The sequence below is a fragment of the Ailuropoda melanoleuca genome, chromosome 8, assembly GCF_002007445.2.
Source record: "Ailuropoda melanoleuca isolate Jingjing chromosome 8, ASM200744v2, whole genome shotgun sequence".
NCBI classification, from domain to species: Eukaryota; Metazoa; Chordata; class Mammalia; order Carnivora; family Ursidae; genus Ailuropoda; species Ailuropoda melanoleuca.
This window is the reverse complement of record NC_048225.1, coordinates 51,686,696-51,702,492: the sequence shown is the minus strand read 5'-3', so window position 1 is coordinate 51,702,492 and position 15,797 is coordinate 51,686,696. Positions and strand designations below refer to the sequence as shown.

General features: G+C 42.6%; 1 protein-coding gene across 1 annotated transcript in view; it reads right to left on the bottom strand.

Moving 5' to 3' along the window:
* The window catches only part of PAK1 (p21 (RAC1) activated kinase 1), a 147,055-nt gene extending 136,635 nt beyond the window's left edge, over nucleotides 1-10,420 (bottom strand). Inside the window, exon 1 of the mRNA XM_034666289.1 lies at nucleotides 10,300-10,420. The gene's annotated coding sequence lies outside the window, so the exon portion shown is untranslated. The remainder of the gene's footprint in view (nucleotides 1-10,299) is intronic.
* Between the last annotated feature and the right edge of the window lie 5,377 nt (nucleotides 10,421-15,797).

Here is a 15,797-nt window from a genome sequence, read left to right as displayed (position 1 = left end):
AATCTAAATAATGAGTATGTGGGTGCTCACTGCACAGACTTCCCTCCTAATACTTTATTATTATAATTTTTAAACATACAAAAAAGTTGAAAGGAGGGGCGCCTGNAGTGTACCATCAAACAGTTTCAAGAGGAGTCAACCTACAGGAAGGATTTTTGTGTGTGTGATGAAAATTTCAATCTTTGACCAAGAGTTCTAGATATTATAGATACCAAGAGGCAGTCTCAAAACCACTTAATTTACCCATCAATATTTATTTGCTGACAGTGTTGTTTTAGCTGACAGTGATAGAGAACATTCTACACTCAAGATACTAAGCTAAAAGTGTTGGCACTTTACAGGTGGGGAGTGGCCCTCAGGCACTAACTGTCTCTGTCTATAAAATCAGATTTAATAATCCCTTCTCAGTCTCTCAAAATTAAACAGGATATTGCATAGGGTAGCATGCTGAAAGGTCTCTTCCTACCACCGCAACTTTATNGTTGTTTTAGCTGACAGTGATAGAGAACATTCTACACTCAAGATACTAAGCTAAAAGTGTTGGCACTTTACAGGTGGGGAGTGGCCCTCAGGCACTAACTGTCTCTGTCTATAAAATCAGATTTAATAATCCCTTCTCAGTCTCTCAGAATTAAACAGGATATTGCATAGGGTAGCATGCTGAAAGGTCTCTTCCTACCACCGCAACTTTATCAAGAACGATTCACTCTTATTCCATATGCAGCAGCCATAATGGCTTTTTTTTTAGTTCCTATGTTGAGGTAAACCAGAGCTGTCTAACAGAAATACAATATGAGCCATTAACACGAGCCACACATGTAATCTTAAATTTTCTAGTAGCTATGTTTTTAAAAGCTAAACAAAAAAAAGGTGAAATTAATTTGAAAATGTATTTTAACCCAATTTATCCAAAATGTTAACACTTCGATATATAGTAAACAAAAAAGTAGTTGTATTAAATTTTTTCAGTACTAAACCTTCAAAATCTAGCATATATTTTATATTTACAGCACATCTCTATTTGACCCAGCCACATTTCAAGTGTTCAGTAGCCATATTGTCTAGTAGTTACCATCTTGAGCATCATAGCTCTAAACTTTTACCGACTTTCAGGGTCTTTGTGCATTTAAAATGTTCCCTCTGCATAACATGCTGTACACCCTATTCTCTGAATGACTAATACCGATTTATCTTGCATATCTGAGTTTAAAAGCATCGTCTCCTAAGTGAGGGCTTCCTTTTCATCACTCCAAAATTCTCTACATTAGTCCTTTATCTCTTTTGGAGAACTTATCAAAACCTGCAACTATTTATTTGTACATTTAATGCTTTTCTTTGTATTCCCCTCTGGAATGTAAGCTTTATAAGAGCAAGGAAAAGGATCATTTCTGTATTGTTTATGATTGTACCCCAAGTACTAATCACAAAGCTTGGCACATAGGAAGCAACCAATAAATATTTGTAGACTAATTAAGGAATTGATAAACAGATGCACTGTAGAGACTGAGTTTGTACGCAAATGAAAGTAAGTATATTTTGTCATTCCCAACTAGCCTGGGACCTTTATAAAACAGTCAACTTCAGATAATTCTCTGGCAAGCAGCAATAGTTAGAAACATGATTTTGGGGGCACCTGGGTGGCTCAGTCAGTTAAGCATCCGACTCTTGATTTCAGCTCAGGTCATGATCTCAGGGTTGTGAGTGGGGCTGTGTGCTGAGCATGGAACCTGCTTAAGATTCGCTCTCTCCCTCTCCCTCTGCTCTACCCCCATCCCACCCCATCCCCCCACCCCGCTTGTTCATGCACACGTGTGCATTCTCGCTCTCTAAAAAAGAAACAAACAAACAAACAACATGATTTTTGGAAAGAGAACAGACTGTAAATAGTTTTTATCATTCTCCAAGGAACCAGGAATTTTTTGGAAGTCAAGGGAAAATGAAGGAGGTGCCAACTGGTCAAAGCAACATCCAGATGATCAGGAGCCAACTAGATCTGGAGACAGATGATATGGATTAAAGATGGCAATTTCCAAACATATGGCCATGTTATTATGGACAAGCCCTTAACTTCTCTCCATCTACAAAAATATGATGCCTTAAGGATTGAACTAAATTAATGAGATTATATATGAAAGTGTTTTGAAAACAGTAAAGTCTAAATATATATTAATTGTCTCTAGGGTGCTCAGGAAATTGGACTTTCAAAAGTCTATCATCATGAATTTTTCCCCTTTGTTCACCTGGTTTCTTGTTTTAAGTTACTTTGCAGATTATATATACATCACTTCTGAAACTAATCAAGCAAAATCTACCCTGATAGCAAATAAAAATCTCAGACTCAGGACTGATAGATAAAACTCCAGATGGGAAAATAATCTTAAATGGAAGAAAATCTTATAAAAATGATAATTCTCCAACAGGTAATGGGGGACTAAGAGTCCCTCCACCAAATCAGGTCCCACTGTACCCATTCCCCAACCTCTAGCCCACTGAGAGCTGTTTCCATACTAGAACACTATTACTGATGGACTATGTCCTAGTGTATTACAGAACAAGGGTGAAGGCAGAGAGGAGGAGATATGATGGTAAAAAAATCACTGTCATAAAATATTTGAGTGGGGGAAGTTAGCATCAGATTTAATGCATCTATAAAACAGTTAAGGATAACTGAGGCTCAGAGTAGTTAAGTGATTTGCCATGGTCACACAGTAATAATCATAAAAATGTCTTCAAATCCCAGCTTGATCTTTCTGCTCTTAAATTTCATCATCTATAAAATGAGTATAAAATAGCATACCTCTTATAGGATTATTTTGAGGAGTAGAGGTTAAAATCAAAAGTAAAGTACTTGGTACCATCAAAGTCCTTGGTAAAAGGTCAGTTGTAATGAGGCCGATGATGTTGATTTGTTCTCAATCTCATTTATCCCCAGTGAACAATGATGTTGGGGGAAGCAGGTGGCTGGGAAACAGGGAGATCACCAACCCAAACTCATTTTTTAAAAACATTAAAAAATAGAGGAAATGATACTATTGGTTACATTTCCACAATAAAACTGATAGGTTTGTTGTTTTTTGTTTTTCTTTTTTCTTTTATTCTTCTGTATTCTCAAGAGCCTAAAGGCCCTGGCTTCAAATCATCGCTGTGGGGCTATACAGCCTCAGGCAATTCAATTAACCTCTGTTTCCTATTCTATAATATGGAGATAAAACAATACCTGTCCTAACTAATCCACAGAGTTGTTGAAAGAATAAAGTGAGGTAATATTAGTGAAAATATTTTGTACACTAGAGGCCCTTCACCATCTAGGCCTTGTCTTCCTCTCTACTCCTACCACTCCCCACCGTACCCTAACCTGTAAGTGTTTTAAAATACGCAGAGTTCCCCAAACATGCTCTCAAGTCTTCTAGCCCTCACGCTGCTCTCTTTCAGGAAGGTCCTTCTTCTTTCCTCTCTTCCCACCCCTCCCCAACTGTGCTTGGTTAACCCCCGTTCATCTCTCAGAACACAACTTAGCTGTCACTTGCATTAAGAAGGCTTGCCAGGCCGCCCCCATTTCAGGTGGAGTAGATGCCTTTCCTTCGTCTTCACATAGCATAAGCTTATATTCCCACGTGTCGTTTTTGTCTCAATATAATTGTCTATGGACTTGTCTGTTTCTTAACTATAAGCTTAAGGGTAGAGACCAGGTATGATTCATCTATTTCTTCAGAGCCCCTGACAATACCTGATGCTTAATATGTGTTTAGCAAATGAAACTTAAATGACAATTAAAATATTAGTTTTCATATGGTAGGTACCTAAGACTTTTATGCAAAATGTTATAATACAAAGCAATACTTCTCAATCTTGACTGCATATCAGAATCACATATAAACCTTCAAAAATAGAAATTCCAAAAGATTTTGATTAAGTAGACTTTAGAGCCCAGGCAACAGTTTTTGTTTTTGTTTTTTTTACATCTTCACAAGTAGTTCAAATGCACAGCCAAAATTCAAAACCACTGCTATAAACAATTGAAGTCATTAAATTATAACAATTCTACCTAACATCTACATAGCTTAACATCCTACAATTCATTTTTACGTATATTATTTATTTAATCCAGTATTGTTAACAGTGTTATATTAGTTTCAGGTGTACAATATTCATTTTCGCATACATTATTAATTGAATCCACACAACTCTGTGAGTTAGGTGTTATTTCTATTTTCCAAACTAAAAAATAAATATTAAAATAAGTGTCCAAATAGGTCTTTGCCTAACTTCAAATTTAATGCTCTCCCTTCTACATCCAACTCCTTCCCTAGAAAGTGACAGGTAATATTGCAGCAACATACAAAGTACATGGGGACAAGGATTCAAATGAGAAAGACATGGATCCCAGCTTCATGGGAATCAGAGAGAGAATAAGCAAAGCTAGGCCTTGAAGATACAGGCAGGCAGATGAGGGTGGAAGCCAGATGTATTCTTTCACTGTCATTTATCATCCCAAAAGACTCAAAAGGCAGATCCTGTAAAGGAGAAAAATGTTCTTACCAGCCTCTCTTGGTATCTACACAGTCTGCAAGGGACACTGGAGAGGGCCGGGGGTAGAAGAGTGGAATAAGAAAATCCCATACACAGGAGTGAACTTCCCAATGCTACGTGAAAATTACCTCACCCTGACTCCATGAGTAAGAGCCAAGACATAATGGCCTTGTTATAACTAAGACTTAGATCAACTTTAGAGAATTCATACCAAACAAAATCATATTAATGAGGGATCAATGAACTTCTGGTTCTTTCTAGACTTATTATCACACTATTCTTAGAGAGAGGATAATCTGGAAGATCCTAGAACATAGATCATTTTCCCCATCTCAAAGACTAGATAGAATGGTGAAGAAAGTTACTTATGAAAGATAAAGCTTAACACAAGAGTAGAAAAAACATGATGTTAATAAATTTATGATGGCAAAGGGAAATGAATATTCAGGCAGTGGTGAGTCAGAACGCTGGATTAAGTCTGATCTCTCAGCTTCAGTGGTAAAGTGTTATCTTTGAGTCTGTAATATCATGACCATCTGACATAGTCTTACCAGCAATTTTTTTTTTTGTAGTTCAAACTCTCGACTTCAGTCAGAATTTTCTCAGGGAAAAAAGGCTAAAGGGATTAGGAAGCAACCTAAAAGGACATTTCTAGTGCTCCAAAGTTTAGTTTGATAATTTAAACGTCAATATGATATAGTGACAAAAGTGAAGTACTACATTGAGATTCAAAAAATGTAGTTTTAAACCAATATTTAGTCATTTGCTAATGATGTGCCTTTGAGCAAACCCAGACTTCTATAATCCAGTCTCCTAACTCATAAAATGGAAATATCTATCTCACAGGGCTGTTGTGAAGACTAAACAAATAACACCAGGGGAAGGTGTTATTCTTTTCCCTGAATGAATGATAAATGTAAATGCATGTAAAACTGTCTTCACCAATCTTTCTGTGCACAAAAAAAGAGAGCAGGCTAAATGAAGAAAAAAATTTAACTCTCACAGCAATATACTTGCAAAACATTCCTATATTCTCTATACAGAAAAATTAAAGCAGCCTGGGTAATGAACATAACTCATAATCGTTGGTATCAGGTGAAGATGAACTGGAATGGAGGTCTACCACTTACTTTCACCAAAACCTTGAACAAGTTCCCGTTGCCAGTCTGAGCCTCAACCTCCTTATCCATTAAACAGAGGTAATCATCTCACATGCTTATTTTGAAGATTGGAGAAAACAACTCATATGATGTCTGGTATATAAGAGGTGTTCAATAAAGTTTACCACCACCTAACAACTGCTAACAAATTATACTCTCCAAAGTTTCCTTTATATTCAATATTTTATTTAGTTGCTTCATAACCTTGTAAGCTAGTCATAGCAACTGTTATTATTCCCATCTTACAGTTGGACAAAAGGCACAAAGATAAAATTACTTCCATAAGGTCATACCGTAATAAGAGACTAAATTAAGTTTCCCTGACCATTCCTCCCACCCCAAATTACAACATTAGTCCTTAGGAATTAAAATGACATCTATGAAATAGTATATGCTTTTGAAAACCTTAAGCTTCTCTCTTTACAAAAAAAAAAATAAAGTTTTTTCCCCTACTTTCTGGTTATGGTTTAGAAAGATAAAAAAGGGGGAAAGAAAAAGTCATTAAAACCAGCAACAACGGGATTGAGAATCGTCTCAAATTAGCAACTATTGATTCCATCTTGATTTTTCTTTTAATTTTCCCCAAAAGCCACAGATCTCTTAGTTAAAATTTTTTAAAGGTCTGCGTATCAAAATGATACTTACTTGATAAACTATCCCTAAACTGAGAAAATAAATTAGAAAGACAAATTACGTCTTCGGGAGTATACATCATTTTTTTACCCCTCTATTTCATCCCTTCATTTCAGCACTTATCATACATGGTGTAATATCTTTAACACCTTGAGAACTTGAACCGCATCCTATTCATACCTGAACATCCTGTCCCACCATGGGGCCTTGCACATGGTAGAGAAAGACTCAATAAGTGTTTATAAATAAATCAACAAATGAAGCCAATCTCTCAGAGGGAAATTAGGAAAGGAGAAAACTGGATATGGTATCTTAGGGCTAATAGGAAAGTGAAAGAAACAAAATATTTTAAGAGCTTCATAAGGAAGAGAAACCTTTGTGTGGAGTCAAACAGGCCCTCGTAGGGCTTTAAGTATCACTAGAGAAAGACAAAAACCACAGAAGATCCGGAAGAGACAGCTTCAAGTCAAAAGACTCAAAAGTTAGGGCACTTATTTAGATTTGCAAAACCAGGTTACAAATTCCCAAGAAACAATCCTAGCATAAGATATTTCAACAGCAGTTTTCAGGTCTTGGCTAAAAGAACTCTAGCTGAAAATACTGCAGGCTTTAGTGGAGAGGGACAGATGTAAAACAGAAGAAAAGCTCAGTCTAAATCAAATCCCCAAAAATGTTAGAATCCACTTGGACTTGCATATTGGAGTGTGGTTCCTCTTCATTCTGAGAACTATTCTTTTTTTTTTTAAAGATTTTATTTATTTATTTATTTATTTGACAGATTTTATTTATTTATCTGACAGAGAGACAGACAGCCAGCGAGAGAGGGAGCACAAGCAGGGGGAGTGGGAGAAGAAGAAGCAGGCTCCCAGCAGAGGAGCCTGATGTGGGGCTCCATCCCATAACGCCAGGATCATGCCCTGAGCCGAAGGCAGACGCTTAATGACTGAGCCACCCAGGCTCAGCCCCTCTGAGAACTATTCTTTTTTTTTTTTTAATGATTTTTTATTATATTATGTTAGTCACCATACAGTACATCCCCGGATTCCAATGTAAAGTTCGGATGCTCCATTAGTTGCGTATAACACCCAGTGTACCATGCAATACGTGCCCTCCTTACTACCCATCACCAGCCTATCCCATTCCCCCACCCTCCCTCCCCTCTGAAGTCCTCAGTTTGTTTCTCATAGAACTATTCTTAAATAAAACCCCAGTATAACAGCTGGCTGTAAATAGGACTACATCCTCTTATATTTCTCATTCAACAAATATTTGAGAGCCTGCTATATGCAGTCACTGCTCTAGGCACTGGGAGTAGGGTAGCAAACAAAACAGACAAAATGCTCTCAGGAAACTTTCAATCTAGTGGCAAAAGACACATGACAGACAGGATGGAGTGGCAGGCAGTAAGTACTAAGGAAGAAAAAGAAGGGAGGGAGAGAGAGAGAACAGAAGGAAAGAGTGGGAGGGAGCTGGTCTTATCAAAAACAGATCTTTTAACCCAGTGGTTTTCAAACTTTAGCAAGTGTCAGAATCACCTGGAGGGCTTGTTAAAGCAGAGGTTTGAGAGCCCCAATCCCATGGTTTTTCATCTGCATGTCCAGGATGGGAAAAGTAATTTGCAATTCTATCAAATTCCCAGATTAAGTTGATGCCGTTGGTGTAGGGACTGCACTTGGAGCTAACTGTTCTAACCCAACAGATTAGGAAGCCTCTATCCCATGGGTCTTGACTTAGTTTATACATTCATTCATTTCAAAAATATATCCAGTGCCAAGAACTCTGCTAGTCACTAAAATTAAACAGATCCTGCCCTCAAGAAATTCACAGGTTAATTGGGTTGGGGGGAGGACTCAAATAGTTGCCATAGAGTACTATAGAGAGATTTGAGACTGGTATGTACATGAGCCAGAGGATGGAAGAGCAACCAATTCTATGGAAGTAATAGGAGTGACTTAAGGACTGCTTCCCAGAAGTCCAAGCACTTCTCCACAGGCAGATAGTGGGTGGGAGGGCAGCATTTCCACTGGGAAGAATAGCACCAAGGAAAAGCAGAGATGAGAAAGAGTATGGCAGAGGAGTTATAGAAAGTGAGGCTGCAAAGGTAAGCAATAATCCAATCTCCAAGAGCTCCTTATTCCTGTTAAAGAGTTTAAAAATTTATCTTTAGGCAATGACTAGTTGGAAAGTAGAGAGAAATGATGTGATCGGGTATAATTTTCCAAAGATCTCTCTGGAAACATAGAGCCCTTCTTTCACAAAGCACTGGTTTCTCCAAGCCTACAGGGCCTCATAACGTGTGCTTGTAAATGTATATTTAATTGAACTGGACAAGCTTTCCGTCAAGCGCTATCTTATGGATGAGAGGCAGGTCACCACCTTCCCCACAAAACTCACTTTGGCCTGGACAAGACTTGTAAAACAGGTCCAGCAGCCTCAATTATTGCACACTACTCCCTGTACAACTGGAGTCCCCCCAGAGATTAGGGCAGGCCTTCATTGTTTACATGTCTACCTCACCCACTAGACTTTGAGCTCTTTGAAAACAGAGAATGTCTTAATAGACTCTGAATCCCCATAGCCCTAGCAGGAGACCCAAAACATAGTAGCTCTCCAGACTCCAGTAATGTTGGGTAAATGAACCACTAAGTAAATTTACCAATAAACCCATAAGCTCATATAGGTGAGGATATGATAAGCTTCAGGTTCCATGTTCCCAAAACCCTTTTAAGAAGTAGAGTTTCCAGTTGAGGTGAGGTGGATTTCATATGCATCTGATAAAGGATTTCCCAAACAGGAAAAGAAAATGTTACAAGTGCCATAAAAATCGTACCAGGCTTCTGGGGGCCCCAATGAGAATAAGTTTTGCCTGAAAAGAGTTTGAGGATAGATGCCAGCAAAGACCTGGCGAGACGGGGATGAGGCGGGTGGCAGGATTATTCAGCGGGCTCTTCAAAGCTGACTACGTGCTGAATACCTGCCGATTTCTAGGGCTTAGAAAGTCCTGGAATTTTAAGTCTGGAAGTGACCTGCTGAAGGTCACAAAGTAGGTGAAGTCACAAGGTAAGACCAATGAGGCATCTATATACTCTTGATTCCTGTTTTCTCCTGACAAAGACACAGTAGGCAAAATCAGAGGTTATTCTCAGGAACAAGTTTTAAAATACGGGCTAGACGAATGAATTTGAATTTTTATTAGCAACCATCGTACTAACCCTTCCCTTCACCTTTCAGTTCGGGGAAAGAGTGTAAGAGTTATCCAAGCAGTTTAACAAACAAGAAACACTTTGCTCCCAACACACCTAAATACCAAAACTTCTATAGCATTCTTCCAAAATACCCGCAGCAATGTTTGCTGCTGGAACATTCAAGACAGTAAAGGCCATAATAATCATGTCTTTCGAAACGGAGTATTGTACATAAAGTAACTGTCAGTCTCCTTTCGTTGTTTGTTTCTAACTCTACAAGTTAGGGTATTCCGGGGTGGGGGAGGGGCTGCATAAGTCAAGCTCCAGCCAGCCGTATTTTTCAAGGAGGTGAATCCTAGAGGTGATCCCCCCGGCCTGGATAGGAGGGATTTTTTCCATGCAGAATGAATCGGACGCCGCTTCTCTGGGCTTCCCGGTGGCCCGCCAGGGTTAGCGCCGGAGGACAGCAAAGTTCGCAAGGGAGGCGGCTCCCAGCCCCAGACCTGTCGGGTCTCCCGGCCCCTCCCCCGCTCCGGCCCTCCTCCGGGTTCCCCCCCGGGTCCCCAGCTTCTGAGACCGCCGGCCTCGCCAGGCAGTGCACAGGCGGCCTTTGTTGGTCCGCCGAGAGCTGCCGGCCGCGCTGGGCGGCGCCCCGCCTCTTCTTACCTGGCGCCCCCTCCCGCCGCAGGGAATGAATGGGCCCCGGCCCCCCACCCGCGCCGCTCCCACCCCCGCGCCCCAGCCCCGCAGCCTGCGACGCCAGGGGGGCCGCGCGGGAGGCTGGCTCTCACCTTCCGCGCTCGCTCGGCTCTACTCCGCTCCTCCTCCTCCTCCTCCTCCACCCCGGTGGCGGCGGTCGAGCCGAGGAGTAAGCGCGAGTGTGCGCGAGGGGCCGCTTCACTTTCTCCCTCCCGCCGCCGCCGCCGCCGCCGCCGCCGCGCGTTCGGCGCCTCCCCCACCCTGCTCGTGCCGGGGAGTCCCCTCAGGACCGGGTGGGGGGCGGAGGTCAGCGACGGCGAGGGGGCAGGAGGCAGGCGACGCGGGAGAAGGGGGTGCTGTGAGGGGACTCGGGCGGCCTCTGGGGAACAAGGTGGGGAGACAGAGTTCTTTGAGGCGATCTTGAGAGCGCGGGGCCCCGGGAAAGAGGGGGAAGAGTCTGAGGGGAAAGCGTCTGGGAAGTAGGACCGCAGAGCCGGTGAGAGAGACGGCGGGGAGGCGCGAGGGACGAGCGCAGTGGGAGGGAGCGTTGTGGGGGAAGCCGTGAGGGGGCGTCTACTGCGCCGCCAGCACCTAGCGCTCCAGCCCCGCCGCCTCCCCCGCCCGCCCGCAGCCGCGCTATTGTACGCCGCCCCGCCGGGCCCGACCGCCTCTCCCACCGGCCCCCGCCCCCTCCCCCGCGAGGCCGCGGCGCCGTCCGAGCCCGGCCCGCCCCGCCTCCCGCAGGTGGGAGGGGGCGGGGAGGGCTGCCCGACCCACGTGAGGAGGCCAACCCAGGCGTGGGGGAGGGCGAGTGCCTGGGATGACGTCATCGGCGCATGACGCCAGAGGCTGGGGAATCACCCGGGCTGCTGCATGATGTCATTGCGCCCGCGTCTCTCCTCGCCCCTTGCACCCTCTTCGGCTGTAGACCCTTTGCGCGGCCTTTCCTCGGGAAGGTTTTGGGACGATTTCTGGGGGCGTTAGTGGTGTGTGTAGTCTGGGTTCCAAAAAGAGGGCTAACCCCTTGGCCTTGTGGTCCTCTTCAGGTTAAAATGCACCACCGCATCTGCTAGCTCTCATTGCCTAAGAGCTTAATTTGAAAACTACCCAATCTCCTGTGACCTCAAAGCCAGACACTTATTATACTGTTTGTTTTCTTTGTGGGGAGAGGCGCGAGAGGGAGACCCAGAAATGATAATGGATGTTTAAGTATCGTGAGCTGATAGGATGGGTTTCCTTTCCCATTTTTCTCCTACCACGGAGGCTACGTTCAACCCAAGCCTTTCCCCTGAGCTCAGACTGCGTATATCCTAATACCTCTCGGACAGCATCACTTGCTTATCCCACTGTACCTCAAATTCCGTATGTCCAGAACGGAAACAACATTAGTGACGAAGGGTCTGGAATCAGATTGCCTTGTTTCAATTAGCAGGTGCGCTGTGTTTAGTGATAGGACCTTAACATCTCTAAGCCACAATTTCTGCATAATAAAAGTACTTGTGTGTACTTAACCCCACCTCTCTATGCCTGTTTTACCATAACAGACACTACAACCTATTACCATTTCCCCCAAACTTACTCCTCATGTTACTTCCTGGTCTCAGCGAATGGACCGCCATCGCCCAATCCTCTATGACAGAGCCCTGGATAGAGCCCTCATTCTTACTCCCACAACACCCTTATCAAGTTGGTCACCAACTTTAGGAGACTGTATAGAGTCTCCTAAATATTTCTCAAGTCCTCATCCTTCTCTTCACTTACCATCACCTGGACGATTGGAGCAGCTTTCAGTCTCCAAATGCAATCCATTCTTGCTGGTGACCAGAGAAGCCTTTTAAAACCACAAATCTGATGATGCTTTCCCCTGTTTAAACACTCTGAAAGGCTTTTGCTGCTTTCAGGATGAAGCCCAAACTCGTTAACTTGGCACTGTACAACCTTGGTGCTTACACCAGCCTTTCTAGCTTCCTCTCACACCGAATATCTTTTGTTCCAGCCACACTGAAATGCTACTTAATGTTCTCTGCATGCACATTTCTTCGTGTCTCTGAGCCCTTCTATCTTTATCTCACTGGCCAGTACCTACCCATTCATTCTGCAAACCCCAGCTCAGATGTCATGCTCGTTTATTCATTCAATTAATATTGTTTAAGTTTCCCTGAGCCTTCACAGTGTTGTAAACCTACACTACTTTCATACCTTTTGTTGCATGTAGCACAGCCTAGTAATTGTATTTGTGTATCTAACTTCCTGAGCTCCTTGAAAGCAAGTCACATTCCTATCCATACTATCCTTATTCCCAGTATCTAGAACGGTGCCTGGCACATAGTAAGAATAAATATGTTATTAAAATGCATTTAATAAATGCTTTCATAATGCTTACTATGTGCCCGACACTGTTCTAAGCACTGTCTCCTTTAAATCTCCAATAACCCTGTGAGATAGATTACTGGTATCCCCCCATTTTATGGATGGAAACTGAGGTGCAGAGGAGTTAACTTAACCCAAGGTCATAATCTAGCAAATTCATTCTAATCTGAACTGTTTTTGCTTGGTCTCTGTGGTGGACAAAATCATGGCTCCCTAAAGATGTCCATACTCTAATCCCAAGAACCTATAAATATATTACCTTCCACGACAAAAGCGATTTTTGTGGTTCAGGATCTTGAGATGAGGAGGTTATTCTGGATTATCCGGGTAGATTTAATGTAATCACAAGGATCCTTAAAAGTGAAACGGGGGACGGGTATGGAAAAGGGAGGCAGAAGACTAAGGAAGAGGTAGGTTCGACTACCGACAAGGTCAGATGTTGAGATGTGATTCGATGTGAGAATCACTTTTCCCACCCTCTGAATACAGAGGAAGAGAGCTACCAGCTAGAGAATAAAATTCCAAAAGCCAGAAAAAGCAAGAAAACTGATCCTTCCTCAGAGCCTCCAGAAAGGAGTGGAGCCCTGCTGACACCTTGGTTTTAGGCCAGTGATAGCCATTCAGACTTCTGAACCACGGAACTGTAAAGTAATGAGTGTGTGTTGTTTTAAACCACGACATTTGTGATAGTTTGTTACAGCAGCAGTAGGAAACTACACAGTCAAATCAAGGGTGACTGGGGGCGCCTGGGCGGCTCAGTCAGTTAAGTGTCTGACTTCAGCTCAGGAGGTGATCTCGGGGTTCAGGAGCAAGCCCCAAGTCGGGCTCCACGCTCAGCTCAGGGTCTGCTTCTCCCTCTCCTTCTACCCCATCCCCCACTAGTTCGCGTGTGCACACGCTCTCCCTCTTTCAAATAAATAAAATCTTAAAAAAAAAAAAATCAAGGGTGACTACTGTACACTAACAATTGGAGCGGGCTACTTGCTAGAGGTGCAAGGTTCTTGGTTGTATCTACCCAAACGTCTGGGATCGAGCCCCTCATCAGGCTCCCTGTTCAGTGGGGAGTCTGCTTCTCCCACTCTGGCTCCCTCTGCTTGTTCTCTCTCTCACTCTCAAATAAATAAATAAAATTTTAAAAATGAATAAGAATAAAAATCTTCCATGGAGGTCTTCTGGAGTTCCTACCATGTCCTGAATTGATGGGTGGATAACCTGACCCTGAAATTTGCTTTCTCAAGGCTTTTTTTTTTAACCTGGGTTTTATGTATTTATTTATTTATTTATTAACTTACTTATTTTTTTAAGGGGGGAAGGGACAGAGGAAGAGGGAGAGAATCTTAAGCAGGCTCCACACCCAGCCCAGAGCCCAATGTGGGGCTTGATCTCACAACCCTGAGATCATGACCTGAGCCAAAACCAAGAGTCAGACCTTAATCAGCTGAGCCACCCAGGCACCCTAAGGCTTTTTTTTTAAATAAACTTTTTTTTTTTTAAGTAAACTCTGTGCCCAATGTGGGGCTTGAACTCACAACCCCAAGAGCAAGAGTCACATGCTCTCCAGACTAAGCAAGCCAGGTGCCCCTTTCTTTAAGACTTTTAAGATAGTTAATAAAATCCAGCCAAATCCTTGAAATTATAATTAGCATTACTCCATACCATTCAAGAACTAGAGTATGCATTCTCAATATCTTCCCCAGGACCAATATCTTCCCCAAGGAAGAGAAAATTTGGGGCTTTTTTACAGTTTTTCTTTTTTTAATTCCAGTTAGTTAACATACAGTGTAATGTTAGTTTCGGGTGTACAATTTAATAATTTGATGTGAAAATTTGTTCTAAGGCAGGAAAAAAAATCTTAGATATTACAATGGTTTATGGCCTCTGAAGATCAACCCTATTTGATAAAATTTTTTTAAAGATTTTACTTATTTATGTGACAGAGAGACAGCCAGCGAGAGAGGGAACACAACAGGGGGAGTGGGAGAGGAAGAAGCAGGGTCCCAGCGGAGGAGCCCGATGTGGGACTCAATCCCGGAACGCCGGGATCACGCCCTGACCCGAAGGCAGACACTCAACGACTGCGCTACCCAGGCGCCCCTGATAAAATCTTATTCCTTAGTATTTAATTGCTCTGGCTAGGGATACTTTATTTTTATTGAGATGTAATTGACATATAACATTATATTAGTTTTAGGTGTACAACATAATGATTTGATACATGTATATATTGTGAAGTAATTGCCACCGCGTAAATTTAGTTAATATCCGTTACCACATATAGTTACAAATTTTATTCTTGTGATGAGAACTTTTAAGATCTATTCTCTTAGCAGCTTTCAGATATAGAAAACAGTATTGTTAACTATGGTCACCATGCTATACATTATGTCCTCAGGACTTTATCCTGTAACTTTATGTTTGTACCTTCCAACCACATTTACCCCTTTTGCACACTCTCCCACCCGGGATTCTTTTCATTTAATTTTTCTCCTTGGGAGGGTGATTTTTTTTTTTTAATGTTGAGAATCCCTGTACTAGAGCTACTGCATAATCTAATGTACGTCTTCCATTTGTTCTTCCAATCCAGCACAGGGGAAGAGCTCAGTTGTGACAGCACGGAATGTCAGGGGCTATCACCAGCTATTGAGTCGTTATCGCCATCTGGTCAGCGAGCAATTCCATTCCGTAATTCTATCCTGAGAGTGTTCACTTTGGGGTCACTCCAGGTACCATCTACCCAAGTTTAGGTTTCCCAAAACACAGAGCCTGAAATAAATACTTGGGGCTGGTAGTTTATTCGGGAGGTGAGCCTAGGAAACAGGAATGAAATAAGGAAAAGGGAAAGCCAACGTAGAGTGTTACTGAGGGTCTCACTTCTGCCAGAACTTCAGAGAAGCATACAGGATGCCTCCCAGAGTAAACCACCTGAAAGACGACAGCTTTCCTCTGATGGCTTCCATCTCTCATTGGGTGACAGCTGTCCCCAGGGCTGTTGACTCCCCTGGACTCTGTGGCTTTGCTTGCCGGCTTTGCAGCTACAGAAGATTCTGCGGCAGAGTAAGGAGAAATGTGAGGCGTGCCCTCGAGGTAACTCGCAAGCAGAAGGAGGAAAGTTGGAACCATCCACCACAATTGTGGCTGAAATCAGAGGTGGGCTAAGGAAATGGGACAAGTACCAGAGACGTCTGGTACTGACAAACTAAGCAGGTTTCATTTATAGGTT